The sequence below is a fragment of the Balaenoptera acutorostrata genome, chromosome 6 (assembly GCF_949987535.1).
Source record: "Balaenoptera acutorostrata chromosome 6, mBalAcu1.1, whole genome shotgun sequence".
NCBI classification, from domain to species: Eukaryota; Metazoa; Chordata; class Mammalia; order Artiodactyla; family Balaenopteridae; genus Balaenoptera; species Balaenoptera acutorostrata.
The window spans coordinates 44,992,039-45,008,445 of NC_080069.1; positions in this window are offsets into that span (position 1 = coordinate 44,992,039).

Sequence of the window (16,407 nt, forward strand, 5' to 3'; positions counted from 1 at the left end):
TGTGCATTTGTGTGTATGCATCATTTATTTTCTCTTTCTAGGAGAAAGATGCAAAGGCAATTATTTTCTACTCTAATTTATAATCTGAATGGCTTAAAAAATATGAGAGAAGGATGAGAGGAAAAAACCCATCTTTTCAGACTATGTAAAGTGAAGGTCATTTTGTTTGAACACTTGTCTGATTATCCCTTTTGCTCTGCATGTCAAATCTGCCACTTTTTTTCTCATCTTCGCTGTCACCCTTCTGGCAAGTCATCATAAGCTCCCACCTGAGATTTTTTTTTTTTAACATCTTTATTGGAGCCTAATTGCTTTACAATGGTATGTTAGTCTCTGCTTTATAACAAAGTGAATCAGCTATACATATACATATATCCCCATATCTCCTCCTTCTTGCGTCTCCCTCCCACTCTCCCTATCCCACCCCTCTAGGTGGTCACAAAGCACGAAGCTGATCTCCCTGTGCTATGTGGCTGCTTCCCACTAGCTATCTGTTTTACATTTGGTAGTGTACATATGTCCATGCCACTCTCTCACTTCATCCCAGCTTACCCTTCCCCCTCCCTGTGTCCTCAAGTCCGTTCTCTACGTCTGCGTCTTTATTCCTGTCCTGCCCCTAGGTTCTTCAGAACCATTTTTTTTTTCTTTTTTAGATTTCATATATATGTGTTAGCATATGGTATTTGTTTTTCTCCTTAGGACTTACTTCACTCTGTATGACAGTCTCTATGTCCATCCACCTCACTATAAATAACTCAATTTCATTTCTTTTTAAGGCTGAGTAATATTCCATTGTATATGTGTGCCACATCTTTATCCATTCATCTGTTGATGGACATTTAGGTTGCTTCCATGTCCTGGCTATTGTAAATAGTGCTGCAATGAACACTGTGGTACATGACTCTTTTTTTTTTTTTTTTTTTTTATAAGAGAAGGCAAGCAAGATGGAAGTCAGCATTTTTTTTTTTTAAGATTTAATTCTTTTTATTTATTTATTTATTTATTTATTTATTTATTTATTTATTTATGTATGTCTGTGTTGGGTCTTCGTTTCTGTGCGAGGGCTTTCTCCAGTTATGGCAAGCGGGGGCCACTCTTCATCGCGGTGCGCGGGCCTCTCACCATCGCGGCCTCTCTTGTTGCGGAGCACAGCCTCCAGACGCGCAGGCTCAGCAGTTGTGGCTCACGGGCCCAGTTGCTCCACGGCATGTGGGATCCTCCCAGACCAGGGCTCGAACCCGTGTGCCCTGCACTGGCAGGCAGACTCTCAACCACTGCGCCACCAGGGAAGCCCCATGACTCTTTTTGAATTATGGTTTTCTCAGGATATATGCCCAGTAGTGGGATTGCTGGGTCATATGGTAGTTCTACTGTTAGTTTTCTAAGGAACCTCCATACTGTTCTCCATAGTGGCTGTATCAGTTTACATTCCCACCAACAGTGCAAGAGGGTTCCCTTTTCTCCACATCCTCTCCAGCATTTATTTATTGTATTTTATTTTTTTTTAGCAGATTTTTAATTATTATTATTATTTATTTATTTTTTATTGGCTGTGTTGGGTCTTCGTTTCTGTGCTTGGGCTTTCTCCAGTTGCGGCAAGCAGGGGCCACTCTTCATCGTGGTGCGCGGGCCTCTCACTATCGCGGCCCCTCCCGTTGCGGAGCACAGGCTCCAGACGCGCAGGCTCAGCAATTGTGGCTCATGAGCCTAGTCGCTTCGCAGCATGTGGGATCCTCCCAGACCAGGGCTCGAACCCGTGTCCCCTGCATTGGCAGGCAGATTCTCAACCACTGTGCCACCAGGGAAGCCCTCTCCAGCATTTATTGTTTCTAGATTTTTTGATGACGGCCATTCTGACCGGTGTGAGGTGATACCTCATTGTAGTTTTGATTTGCATTTCTCTAATGATTAGTGATGTTGCGCATCCTTTCATGTGTTTGTTGGCAATCTGTATATGTTCTTTGGAGACATGTCTATTTAGGTATTCTGCCCATTTTTGGATTGGGTTGTTTGTTTTTTTGATATTGAACTGCATGAGCTGCTTATATATTTTGGAGATTAATCTTTGTTGGTTGCTTCATTGGACATATTTTCTCCCATTCTGATGGTTGTCTTTTTGTCTTGTTTATGGTTTCCTTTGCTCTGCAAAAGCTTTTAAGTTTCATTAGGTCCCATTTGTTTATTTTTATTTCCATTTCTCTAGGAGGTGGGTCAAAAAGGATCTTGCTGTGATTTATGTCATCGAGTGTTCTGCCTATGTTTTCCTTTAAGAGTTTTACAGTGTCTGGCCTTACATTTAGGTCTTTAATCCATTTTGAGTTTATGTTTGTGTATGGTGTTAGGAAGTGCTCTAATTTCATTCTTTTACATGTAACTGTCCAGTTTTTCCAGCACCACTTATTGAAGAGGCTGTCTTTTCTCCCTTGTCAATTCTTGCCTCCTTTATCAAAAATAAGGTGACCATATGTGTATGGGTTTATCTCTGGGCTTTCTATCCTGTTCCATTGATCTATATTTCTGTTTTGTGCCAGGACCATACTGTCTTGATTACTGTAGCTTTGTAGTATAGTCTGAAGTCCAGGAGCCTGATTCCTCCAGCTCCATTTTTCTTTCTCAAGATTGCTTTGGCTATTTGGGGTCTTTCGTGTTTCCATACAAATTGTGACATTTTTTGTTGTAGTTCTGTGAAAAATGCCATTGGTAGTTTGATAGGGATTGCATTGAATCTGTAGATTGCTTTGGGTAGTATAGTCATTTTCACAATGTTGATTCTTCCAATCCAAGTACATGGTATATCTCTCCATCTGTTTGTATCATCTTTAATTTCTTTCATCAGTGTCTTATAGTTTTCTGCATACAGGTCTTTTGTCTCCTTAGGTAGGTTTATTCCTAGGTATTGTATTCTTTTTGTTGCAATGGTAAATGGGAGTGTTTCCTTAATTTCTCTTTCAGATTTTCATCATTAGTGTATAGGAATGCAAGAGATTTCTGTGCATTAATTTTGTATCCTGCTACTTTACCAAATTCATTGATTGGCTCTAGTAGTTTTCTGCTGAAAGATCAGCTGTTGACCTTATGGGGATTCCCTTGTATGTTATTTGTTGCTTTTGCCTTGCTGCTTTTAATATTTTTTCTTTGTATTTAATTTTTGATAGTTTAATATATATCTTGGCATGTTTCTCCTTGGATTTATCCTGTATGGAACTCTCTGTGCTTCCTGGACTTGATTGACTATTTCCTTTCCCATATTAGGGAACTTTTCAACTATAATCTCAAATATTTTCTCAGTCCCTTTCTGTTTCTCTTCTTTATCTGGGACCCCTATAATTTGAATGTTGGTTTGTTTAATGTTGTCCCAGAGGTCTCTGAGACTGTCCTCAATTCTTTTCATTCTTTTTTCTTTATTCTGCTCTGTGGTAGTTATTTCCACTATTTTATCTAACAGGTCACTTATCCATTCTTCTTCCTCAGTTATTCTGCTATTGATTCCTTCTAGAGAATTTTTAATTTCATTTATTGTGCTGTTCATCTTTGTTTGTTTGCTCTTTAGTTCTTCTAGGTCCTTGTTAAACGTTTCTTGTATTTTCTCCATTCTATTTCCAAGATTTTGTATCATCTTTACTATGATTATTCTGAATTCTTTTTCAGGTAGACTGCCTATTTCTTCTTCATTTGTTTGGTCTGGTGGGTTTTTACCTTGCTCCTTCATCTGCTGTGTATTTCTGTCTTCTCATTTTACTGTGTTTGGGGTCTCCTTTTCGCAGGCTGCAGGTTTGTAGTTCCCGTTGTTTTTGGTGTCTGTCCCCAGCGGCTAAGGTTGGTTCAGTGGGTTGTGTAGGCTTCCTGGTGGAGGGGACTGGTGCCTGTGTTGGTGGATGAGGCTGGATCTTGTCTTTCTGGTGGGCAGGGCTGCGTCTGGTGGTGTGTTTTGGAGTGTCTGTGACCTTAGTATGATTTTAGGCAGCCTCTCTGCTAATGGGTGGGGTTGTGTTCCTGTCCTGCTAGTTGTTTGGCCTACCCACCTGAGATCTTGACAGAATCTTCTAAAAATTTTGTCCATTTGTGGTTTACCCCTCCTTAATCCTTTCTCCATCCCAGAAAGTAAGTAATCATTTTAATGCCAAAGGGCATTGTGGAATTCCCTTGCTTAATACTCTTGATTGATGTCACATTGCATTAAGGATGAAAACCACATTCAAAGTGCATCCTTCATAGGCCTAAGTGATGTGGTCCCTGCCCACGTCTCCACCTTCATCTCACAGAGCCCCTCCTTCTCATGCTGCTCCAGCCACAGCCAACTTCTTCCAGTTTTTCATACACTCCTGACTCCTTCTTGCCCCAGAGAGTCTGTTCATACTTGGGACAATCTTCCTCCTATTCTTTTCTCAGCCACCAATGTAAGTTAAGTCTCTCTGCAACATTTACTCTTTCATTATAATGCACAGTGTATGCATTCCTTTGTTTATTCATTTTGAATCTCCCCATCCCTCTAGAATGCATGTTCCATGAGGGAAAGGCGTATGGTTGTTTTGGTTTTCCTTATATTTCTAGTGGCTAAGACAATGCCTGGCATATAGCAAGTGTTCAATAGGTTAAACGAATAAATAAATAAATGGTTAAATAAATGAATAAATCTGATACAAAAATATCAATCAGAAAGCAAAATTACTAGTTTTATCTTTTTATCTATTCATTTAGGATTTCAATTCAGATTTATTTCTAATATATTTTTAAAAACCTCCTGTTTCTTCTCCATTTAACTCCTATATTTTAGAATTTTGAAAGTAGAAGGAAGGTAAATATCGTTAAATTTAAATTTCCCATTTTATAGGTAAGGGAAACACTGACTTACTAAGGCCTATCCCATGCCACATATCTTTATGGAATTTATTGGGTTATTTATCCATAGGGTCCCCACTTGAATTTTTGTGGAAAATAAGGGCAATTGCAGTATAAGCTTTCCCTGTTATAGCGTGATATATATTCTATAGAATGCAATAAATTTAGGGAACAGATTGACTTTTGTGTATTCAGACATAAAACAACATTGTGCCTTAAAAAGTGTTTTACAACAGGGCTTCCCTGGTGGCGCAGTGGTTGAGAATCTGCCTGCCAATGCAGGGGACACAGGTTCGAGCCCTGGCCTGGGAGGATCCTACATGCCGCGGAGCAACTGGGCCCGTGAGCCACAATCACTGAGCCTGCGCGTCTGGAGCCTGTGCTCCGCAACAAGAGAGGCCACGATAGTGAGAGGCCCGCGCACCGCGATGAAGAGTGGCCCCCACTTGCCACAACTAGAGAAAGCCCTCGCACAGAAACGAAGACCCAACACAGCCAAAAATAAATAAATAAATAAATAAACCCAAAAGTAAAAAAAAAAAAAGTGTTTTACAACAGACAAAATGTTTAGAAGGCAAATACTTTTCCAGATCATACATATCAAAGCTTTTAGGCATAATCTCTGTTTTCATTAGTTCATGCTGAACATTGTAAATTAAATCAGACAGTTCCTTTCCAGGTGTTTTCCAAGTTGTCTTTGACTGATGTTTTGATTATACCTTTTTCTAATTTCCCTAATACGAGGGTAGTGTTTGTACATTTCCTTTAAAATGTATCATTTTCATGGTAGAGCTCCAGAGCTGCTGTGCAAAGGATAGGATTTTCCTCTGAAACTCTGGGTTGATCACAAGAGGTTATCGGGACAAGAAGTCGATCTGGACTTGGGTTTCCACCCATTTTCTTCCAGCTGAAGGGGTAGCACCTAATCTCAGCATCCTTCAGAACCTTGGCTTTTTTCCCGGTTAAGACATCCCATAACATCCTATTCCCTCCCTACACCTGTGCGTATGCTTCTTCTGCTCTTAATATCATCTTTATCTACTCCATTTTTCAGAGCTAAATCTTACTCGTGCTTTGGGTCAGAGCATATTGTCCTGATGACTATGAGGCTGGGTTAGATGCTCCTCAAGCACATTCTCAGAACTTTCATACTATCTCTGTCATAGTCTTTACCAAAGTGTACTGTGATGCCAATCACTTTTCTGCTTGCCGTGAGAAGTTGTAGTTTTACTGTGGACCTGGTCTGGGTCTGTTGCTCACCCAGTACTTAACACAGTACCTGTCACGTTTCTCAGTAAACATTTGTTGCATGAAGAAACTGCCACTTAACAGCATAATTAAAAAAGAACACTCAAAAATACCAAAATTTATCCTACATTTTATAAAAGTAAATGTCCTGCAGATGAGCATGAAGTAAGCATTCTTTTTTGGCTTTAGATATTATTAAAAAGGAGACGCAAGAGGGAGGAGATATGGGGATATATGTATATGTATAGCTGATTCACTTTGTTATAAAGCAGAAACTAACACACCATTGTAAAGCAATTATACTCCAATAAAGATGTTAAAAAAAATAAAAAATAAAAATAAAATTCTAAGATTCTAAAAAAAAAAAAAGGGAAGCAGCCATACCAATATTCACTAACATCTCTTGTTAGGACTTAATGACTCACAGGATTTATATTTGACACCGAAGTCAGTCTAAAATCACAAGTTAAGGTAAAATGTATTCTTTTAGATCAGACTGATAGAAGTATAGGGCCAGGGTAGAAATTATTTTTAGATTTGCATCAGTCTGATATTCTTTAACTTTTATGTTCCCTCATTATTAATGATACCCAGAGAAAAATCTGGAAAGCAAGAATTCACTAGCATTTTAATAATCACTTTTCCACTCTCTTGGCCACAATCGATTGGTACAGGGTGGACCTTACTATCCCTTCTTTTGGTGTCTGTGATGTGTGTTATAGCTAGAATGACCATTAATTCTAGGCTTCCCCTATGGTCCTGGACTAATTATGAATAGTGTCCCCCTTTTGCTCCCAAAAGTGTCCTTAATTAAATGACAAATTACATACTCATTCCAACTACAAAATCAGAAGTAAAAGAAGTGGCTGAATTATTTGCCTTGTATTCTTCCTATGTTATCCTTTACTGTTAGAGAGGGGCAATGTGGATTCAGCAGCAGGGGTGGCTGATCAGTATATTGCTCTGCCAATGGTGTGAGCCCTTTGATGCTTTAATTACTTTGAGGAGAGGCAGGGATGGAGGAGAGGGCTGGTGGTTTTCTCCAGGCTTTGCCTGTGTCTGTCTAGACTGGAGGATAAGTGACCATGATCTCACACAACACACCTCTGGCAACTTACACATGCAGGAGTGAATGTGAGGGAGGTTGAGAGAAAACAGCTTTTATCGAGGGCCTAATATACTATATGCCAGTGATTCACCTGGTCTGGGTCTTTTGCATTTATTACCTCATTCAGTTTTCCCTACAGCTCTCTGAGATAGATATGTTCATGTCAGATTTATAGATGAGGAAACTGAGGCTTAGCCAAGTGAGGCAAATTTCCGATGGCCACACACACGTGTTTTATCACCTTGGGTTCTGCATGTGGAGAGAAGATGGGTGGTACTAGTGTGTAAGTTATCAAGTGTAAAGGTATTTGCCAAGTTTCCTTACACCAAAACTAAGTGTGCTAGGCACAAAATGGTACTTCAGTTTTACTTATGTTTGAATTTCTATTAATTTCCCTGAGAATGAGCATTTCCCCCTAAGAGACACAACATGGCCTCTGAGGCCTTACCTTCCCCGTCCCCGCCTCCCCCTCCAGACTGATCTCACTCCAAACACACCCCTCACTCTGTGTTCCAGCCACACCGGAAGTCTCTCTGTCCCTGGAATCAAACACGTTCTCTTTCTACTCCACAGGATTGTGCACATTGTTCCCTTCACGAGAAAGTCTCTTCTGCCACCATCGCCCGTGTTTCTGCCAGCCCATCCCCGGGTTATTGCTTCCCCAGTGAGGTCTCTTCTGGCTTTTCAGACCTGAGTTAGTCCCTTTGTCACATCCTGTTATAGCACATGTACTTCCTTTCTGGTAAGGTGCATCATACCCGCAATTTCTTACAAGGTTTACAATGGCCAAGGTGATATGATGTGTACAGACCGCCACCATATTGCTAGCACTTGGCGCATCATATTCACGTACATACGAGCCAGCATTAAATATTGGTATTCCACCTGCTTGAATATGGATTCCAGTTATTCAGCCTGACAGTACCTTCATGTCTAAAGTGTAACCAAACATTTTGTAAAAATTTTAAGCATTAAACAATATGTTCATGAAAACAAACAGAACCAAAGGGCTTCCCTGGTGGCGCAGTGGTTGAGAATCTGCCTGCTAGTGCAGGGGACACGGGTTCGAGCCCTGGTCTGGGAAGATCCCACATGTCGCGGGGCGGCTGGGCCCGTGAGCCACAACTACTGAGCCTGTGCCCCGCAGCGGGAGGGGCCGCGATAGTGAAAGGCCCGCGCACCGCGATGAAGAGTGGCCCCCACTTGCCGTAACCAGAGAAAGCCCTCGCATGAACCGAAGACCCAACACAGCCAAAAATAAATAAATAAATAAATAAAGTAGCTATAAAATTAAAAAAAAAAACAGAACCAAAGAGCTTTAGCTACATGTGTTGGAAAGACTTCACTCTTATTTGAGTCCATGAAGATAAAAAAGAAATGCATAAGCCTTTTTCTGTTACTATGGAATTGTTTTATTTTATTTGTGAACGGGTTCACCGAAAGCTTAATTAGCACTCTTTAGAGCAAAGAAATAATGCCTGACATGGTTCACCATCTATCTGGAGCCAAATTAAAAAGAAAAACGTAAGGTGTGAAGACTTGGAGGCACTCAGAATGTATCAATTATTTATATTAACATTCATTATCTGACTAAAAGGCAGGATAAAGGCTTTGGGGGAATTGTAGGGTTCATATAATTTCTCTCTAATTATTCTAATTTACTGTAATTAAGACATTAAAATAATCCTAAGAGAAAGCAGTAATGTCTTTTAATATCAACTGAGAGGGAGGGAAGTTATTTTCGATTTTTAGCTTTATTTACTATAACTTTTCAATATGAGAGAAAGACCGGTCCTGACTTGTAAGTTTTTAAAATTATGATTTTTAGAACTCCTAACGTGAAATTGGATAAAGCACAACTCAAAATTATAACATTTATGTTAAAGTATTTACGCATTCATAAAGTCTATCTCATCAATGATACATATGAACTCTATTAAGATCATGACTTACAGAAAAAAGGCACTTTTTTTTTTTTTTTTTTAAATTTTATAGCTACTTTATTTATTTATTTATTTATTTTTGGCTGTGTTGGGTCCTCGGTTCGTGCGAGGGCCTTCTCCGGTTACGGCAAGTGGGGGCCACTCCTCATCGCGGTGCGGGGACCGCTCTTCATCGCGGTGCGCGGGCCTCTCACCATCGCGGCCCCTCCCGCCGCGGGGCACAGGCTCCAGACGCGCAGGCTCAGCAGCCGTGGCTCACGGGCCCAGCCGCTCCGCGGCATGTGGGATCCTCCCAGACCAGGGCTCGAACCCGCGTCCCCCGCACTAGCAGGCAGACTCCCAACCACTGCGCCACCAGGGAAGCCCCAAGGCACTTTTAATATACATTTTTCATAATTTCAAGAGTAGAGAAAATACAAAGAAATAAGTATGAGTTAGCTATCCTCTCTGCAGAGGTCATTTCCAGATAGTGATAAGGCTTTGAAAGGCAGAATTACAACAACAGATATAAAAAGTATGATATTTATTATTTAAAAAACCCACAGGAACTATCAAAGTAATGCCATGCTGTATTTCCCCTCATGTAATTTTGAATCCATTTCTATTATAGTTGGGTTGTCTCGGATTGAAAGAAGCATAGTTTAAAATGAAAGTCCACACCATTATTACTAGATGCAGGTTATGTTACCACTCAAGCCGCTGCCTCTGGGATTTGGGCTTCTTGGAAGCTGAAAAGGTTTTAGGGCACCCCGCCAGTGGTGTAGGCACAGCATGGAAGTATTACAACTTTTGATTATTCAAAGACCTTTCAGAGGAAGGTAAGTTGAGGCTTTATTTGAACTCATGAGATATTTTTACAACATGTACTTGTTTGAGTAGTGTTAATTCCTAGCACGTCAGGGAAAAGCTATGTTTTTAATCTTTCTTTTCCTAGAATATCCAAAGCAACATCAGATAGAACGATGTTTATCTTTTGAATTTTTTTTCACTGGGAAACATAAGCCATAGAGAGGATGTATACAATATATCCACACAGTGTAAAGAATAATACTGACGATTAACCCCAATATAAGCACCATCCAGTGCTTCTGAAACCCTCCATCAGCTCCTTCAACCGCCTCCCCTCTCTGAGTAATTATCATCTAGGATTGTGTGTATTCATTCATTTACTTTTCTTTATCTGTTCACCAGAAATGTAGGGCATCCTTGAATAATACTGTTCAAGTCTGATGTTTTTGAACTTTAGAAGAATGGAATGTAATATGTATATAGCAATTGGCTTTTTTTCGTCACTCAACATCATATTTTTGAGATTTATCCATCCTGATGTGTGTAGCTTAATTTATTTCATTTCACTGCAACCCATTACATGAATGCACCAAATTCCATTGTGTGAATTGTTCAAATTCTATTGCATACATTTCATTGTATGAATATATAAGATTATTTGTCCATTTTACTGTTGCTGAACATTTGAGTTATTTCTAGTTTTCCTCTTTTAGAACAACGCAACTATAACCACTAAGGTCAATCCTATACACACCCCTGGTGCACACTTGAGGGTTTTCCAGAATTGGGGGTTTAATAGCTAGGAGTGGAACTTCTGGGTCACTGGTCACTGGTTGTTCAACTTTACTTTATAATGCCAAATTGTTCTCTAAATTGGCTTTTACCAATCCCCACATTAATTAGCACTGCATGAGTGTTCCCATTGTTTCATATACTTGGTAAACAATATCCTAATTTTTCCAGTGGACTGAAAATTATCCAAGAGAGATTAAATTTACATATAGTTTTTTTAAAAAAATTAATTTATTTATGGCTGTGTTGGGTCTTCATTTCTGTGCGAGGGCTTTCTCTAGTTGTGGCAAGTGGGGGCCACTCTTCATCGCGGTGCGTGGGCCTCTCACTATCGCGGCCTCTCTTGTTGCAGGGCACAAGCTCCAGACGCGCAGGCTCAGTACTTGTGGCTCACGGGCCCAGTTGCTCTGCGGCATGTGGGATCTTCCAAGACCAGGGCTCGAACCCGTGTCCCCTGCATTGGCAGGCGGATTCTCAACCACTGTGCCACCAGGGAAGCCCTACATATAGTTTTGTTTGGGATGAATTTAAATTAGTGCTGTACATGTTGCAAGAAATGTCTCTATTTTTAAATACAGAACTACATCCATACTTGATTATAAAATTGCTCTGCTCGTGGCATCAAGGCGAGTCTATAAACATGCTATGCACTGATTAAACAAAAGAAAAAACAGTTAAGATATATTACACACTGAGACACCAAACTCTTCCTGTCGCTTACAGTTAAACAGTTAAAAATTATAGACACTTGTTGGGGGAGAACTCATGCCTTATATGTCAGAAATATGTAATTAGTAGCAAGATATTCTTAACAGGAAATGTATTTCAGTAGATTGATTTTGTGCACTTAGCTACTGAGAAGGAAGGACACATAAAAAAAGAGTTATTTATGAACTTTATTCCATAAATTGATGCTTCAGTCTTCATAGCATGATATATATGTATATACATATATGTATATATTTGTATGTCTGTCTCTATGTATACGCATATATGTATATATTTTGTCAGATGAAGGAATTACACCAGGAGTATTACTTTACATCAAGTAGATGAGGCATGTAATTTATTTACAAAATCTGTAACAAGGAAATTGATAATGCGTAATTTATCATCTGCTAACTTGACATTCTGAATAACTTCAATATTAGCCCTAAATATGGGTCTAAGTCTTCCTATTGTGAGATAGATGGTATAATTGGCAATTAAATGAGCTCTATGTGTAGCTCAATATATGGAAGCATTCTGTTACAGAATATGTATAATCTGTAACTCAATGGCAAAAGCACAAATAATCCGACTAAAAAATGGGCAGAGGATCTGAGTAGATATTTTTTCCAAAGATTTACAGATGGCCAACAGGTACATGAAAAGATATTCAGCCTCACTAATCATCAGGGAAATGCAACTCAAACTTACAATGATATCACCTCACACCTGTTAGAATGGTTATTATCAAAAAGATAAGAAATAACAAGTGTTCGCATTTTAAAAAGATTCTATGCAAAAACTTTATTTTTAAAAGTTCAGTGATCTCATAAATAGAAACACTAAGTGGGAATTTCACTCATAAAACTCCTTAGTAGGTGCCTTAGTAAGATGTGAGGAAAGAGAACCCCTGTGCACTGTTGATGGGAATGTACATTGGTGCAGACACTATGGAGGTTCCTCAAAAAATTAAAAATAGAATTATCATATGATCTGGAAATTTCACTTCTGAGTATTTACCTGATGGAAATGAAAGCATTAACTCAAAAAGATATATGAACCCTCATGTTCATTGTAGCATTGTTTACAATAGCCAAGACATGGAAGCAACCTAAGTGCCCACTGATGGATGAATGGATAGAGAAAATGTGGTATAAGTATACAATGGAATATTATACAGCCCCCAAAAAGAAGGAAAACTTGTCATTTGTGACAACATGAATAAACTTGAGGACATTACGCTAAGTGACATAAGTCAGACAGAGGAAGACAAACACCATATGATCTCAGTTATATGTGGAATCTAAAAAAACAAACAAATAAACAGAAAAATGAACTCATAGATACAGAGAACAGATGCGTGGTTGCCAGAGGCTGGTGGTGGTGGGGTAGGTGAAATGGGCGAAGGGGGTCAAAATGTACAAACTTCCAGCTGTAAAATAAATAAGTCATGAGGAGGTAATGTACAGCATGGTGACTATAGTTAATAATACTGTACTATATATTTGAAAGTTGCTAAGAGACTAAATCTTAAAAGTTCTCATGACAAGAAAAAAATATTGAAACTATATATGGTGATGGATGTTAACTAGACTTACCATGGCAATGATTTTGCAATATATACAAATATTGAATTATGTTATATACCTGAAACTAATATAATATGTCAATTACATCTCAATTAAAAATATATTATTGCAACATGACAAACTTTGGCCTCTGATGGCAGTAATGTATTAAGGTTAATTTTCTGATTTTGTTGCTTGTATTATTGGCATAAATAAGAATGTCTTTATTTGTAGGAAATATACATCAAAGTTTTCAGGGTAACAGGGAATCAGGTTGGCAACCTATTCTCAGATGGTTAAGGAAAATAGTTACTTTTACTATACTTGTAACTTTTTTCAAACTTTCTAATTCTTTCCAAAAATATTTAATAAAAAAGTATACTACTAAAAAAGAGTGCTACTAAAAAAGACATAAAATACTCATTATACAACATATTCCTTTTAATTACCTAAACATATTTTAATATCTATTTAAATATGTGTTGATTGAACTATTTATAAGAATACTTTTAACAGTGAGAAAATCATCTTGTCTTGTAGGCCAAAGCTCCCCAGAGACCAACATTGTGCTCCTTTCTCTTTACCTCTGTTGGGTATAAAATTCTCAAAATACCAACCTGCATTTTGGCAAGTCTTACAGTGGGAAAAGCATATTATTGCAACTTACGCTTGCTATGGTTGAGAGCAGTTTATTATATTCCTTTTAATTTAGGGGTTCCCAAACATTAGATTGAAACCTACTTTAGATATTGTAATTTTCTTTTCATATTTTTAAGTGTCTTTCTGTGGCTATACTTCACATTTTGCCTTGTTGGTCTCTACAGCTTAGGCGGGATTCCCAGGCATTGGGTGATAGTGGTGGTGGCAATACCATGCAGTAGTGGCCTTCCTCATAATTCACTGCACATTTAATCAGAGTCTAGGGTTCCCACAACCACTTGCATCCCAAGCCTTGAAAAATGAAAGTTTCCTGTCAACACAGCAAAAGCTCATTCATCTTTAAAGGCTTATCACTAATGTTCACTTCTTCCAAGATTTTCTGAGTTCCCTCACTACCCCCAACCCCCCACCCAACCTCTAAGTCATGTTCCATCTCTTCCCGATGCTTCCATTGGCATGGATCTTCCCTTCTTCGGAGCCTGCATCGTAGATTTCAGTTTCTCTAGTTTAGCACTTGGCTCAAACCTACTCTACTTTCAGGGTCTTTGTGAGGAGGTAGCATTTTTGAAGGTGAAATGGAGCAGGACCTTAGAGTCCTTGGCCCCCATGTCCTCAGCCTGCCTTTTGACTGTTTAAAAACTTTAGCCAAAGAATAAGTTTAATCAGAGAAGTGACAAAATACTGAAACAAGGAAAACAGTCCAACAAGACTAAATAATAATAGTTTAGTCGTTAAGCATAGTCCAGGACCTTTAGTTCCTCTTCCAGGGCTATAGAAATATTCTGAGCCATATCATTTGAGCTGTCTTATGGATACTAAAACCCCCACCAGGTGGAAGAAGTTAATTACATGATTACAAGATTGTAGCCAAGACATAAACTGCCAGTATTCTGAGAGCTGACCTCCAATAAATAGTAACAAACCGACCCTGGAAATGAAAATTAACTATACTTAAAACAATCAAAATGAGGCTGATCAGACCACCCCATAACCAATTTCAAGATGACTGTCAGCGCTGACAGTACTGCTTCTGCATGTAGCACCCCCCCCTTCACCTATAAAAGTTCCTGCTAACTGATGCCAGCGAGGGAAGTTGGCCTTTGGACAGGAGTCTACCGCCCCACCCCCAGTAGCAGGCATCTGAACTAAAGCAAACGTCCTTCCCACCAACCTTGTCTCTTTATTGGCTTTAGAACGGCGAGCAGCTGGACCTACTTTAGGTAAGTGTTCCGCGTCCAACGCGAGGCCCTGGTCTCGCGATATCTGGCTACCTGGGGGTTTTCCCCAAGTAGAGCAGCCGGTCAAAACAACGCGATAGGATGTCTGCGAAGAGCCGGTATCCCGTGTCTAAGGGCCTGAGAGGGGTTGCCGAAACCATTTGTTTCAGGTATCCTCCTTGTTTCTCCCCTGCTCGCCACTGGCTGCCAACGAACACTTTTCCTTGGTGGAATGGAAAGATGCATCTGGACGAGCTGCCGAGCTCCAACACCAAGTAAGTCCATCTGCGTGCATGCACCCGGGCAAACTTCTCTTCTGAGCACAAAGTGGTATTTGGGCATTTTGCCAATTGGTTCACACGTGAGTCTGATGCTGAGTCCGTTTGTGAGCACTGAGGGTCGTTTGGGTGTTCTGCAAGTTGGTTATGAAATGTGTCCGATGCTGAGGCCTGTTTGCAAGCACTGAGGGTCGTGTGGGCGTTTTGCCAGTTGGCTCTGACGTCTGTCTGACTCTGAGGCCCGTTTGCCAGCACTGAGGGTCATTTGGGGGTTCTGCCGTGTGTCTGATGCTGACGCCGTTTGCGAGCACTGAGTGTCGTTCGGGGTTTTGCCAGTTCTGACTTGCGTCTGACGCCGAGGCCCATTTGCGAGCACTGAGAGGCGTTTGGGTGTTTTGCTAGTTGGTTATGAAATGCGTCTGACGCTGAGGCCCATTTGCGAGTAATGAGGGTCGTTTGGTTGTTTTGCCATATGGTTATGAAATGTGTCTGACCCTGAGGCCGTGTGTGAGCACTGAGGGGTGTTTGGCCAGATGGTTATGAAATGTGTGTGACCCTGAGGCCTGTTTGCCAGCACTGAGGGTCATTTGGGGGTTCTGCCAGTTGGTTCTGATGTGTGTCTGATGCTGAGACCCTATTGTGAGCACTGAGGGTCGTTTGGGTGTTTTCCCATTTGTTTCTGACGTGTGTATGACGCTGAGGCCCGTTTTTGAGCATTTGAGGGTCATTTGACAATCATTTGCTCACTAATTGTCAGTTGCATGGTGGGGCATCGGCCTTAGGAAAGGAGTCCACCCCGCCACCCCCAGTTGTAGGCATCCAAAATAAAGCAAACTTTCCTTCTCACCAACCTTGTTTCTTTATTGGCTTTTAGTAGCGAGCAGCTGTACCCACTTAGGAGAGGGTTTGGCTCCCAGCGCGAGTCTGTGGTCTCGCGATATCTGACTCCTTGGGGTTTTCCCCTGGTAAAGCTGCGGGCCACAGCAACGTGCTATGATGCCTGCGAGGTACTGGTATCCCATGTCTAAGTGCCTGAGAGGGGTTGTTGAAACCATTTGTTTCAGGTATCCTCCTTGTTTCTCCCCTGCTCGCCACTGGCTGCCAACGAACACTTTTCCTTGGTGGAATGGAAAGATGCATCTGGACGAGCTGACGAGCTCCAACACGAAGTTATTACATTTGCGTGCACCGCGGCAAACTTCTCCTTTGAGCACAAAGTGGTATTTGGGCATTTTGCCAATTGGTTCAGACGTGAGT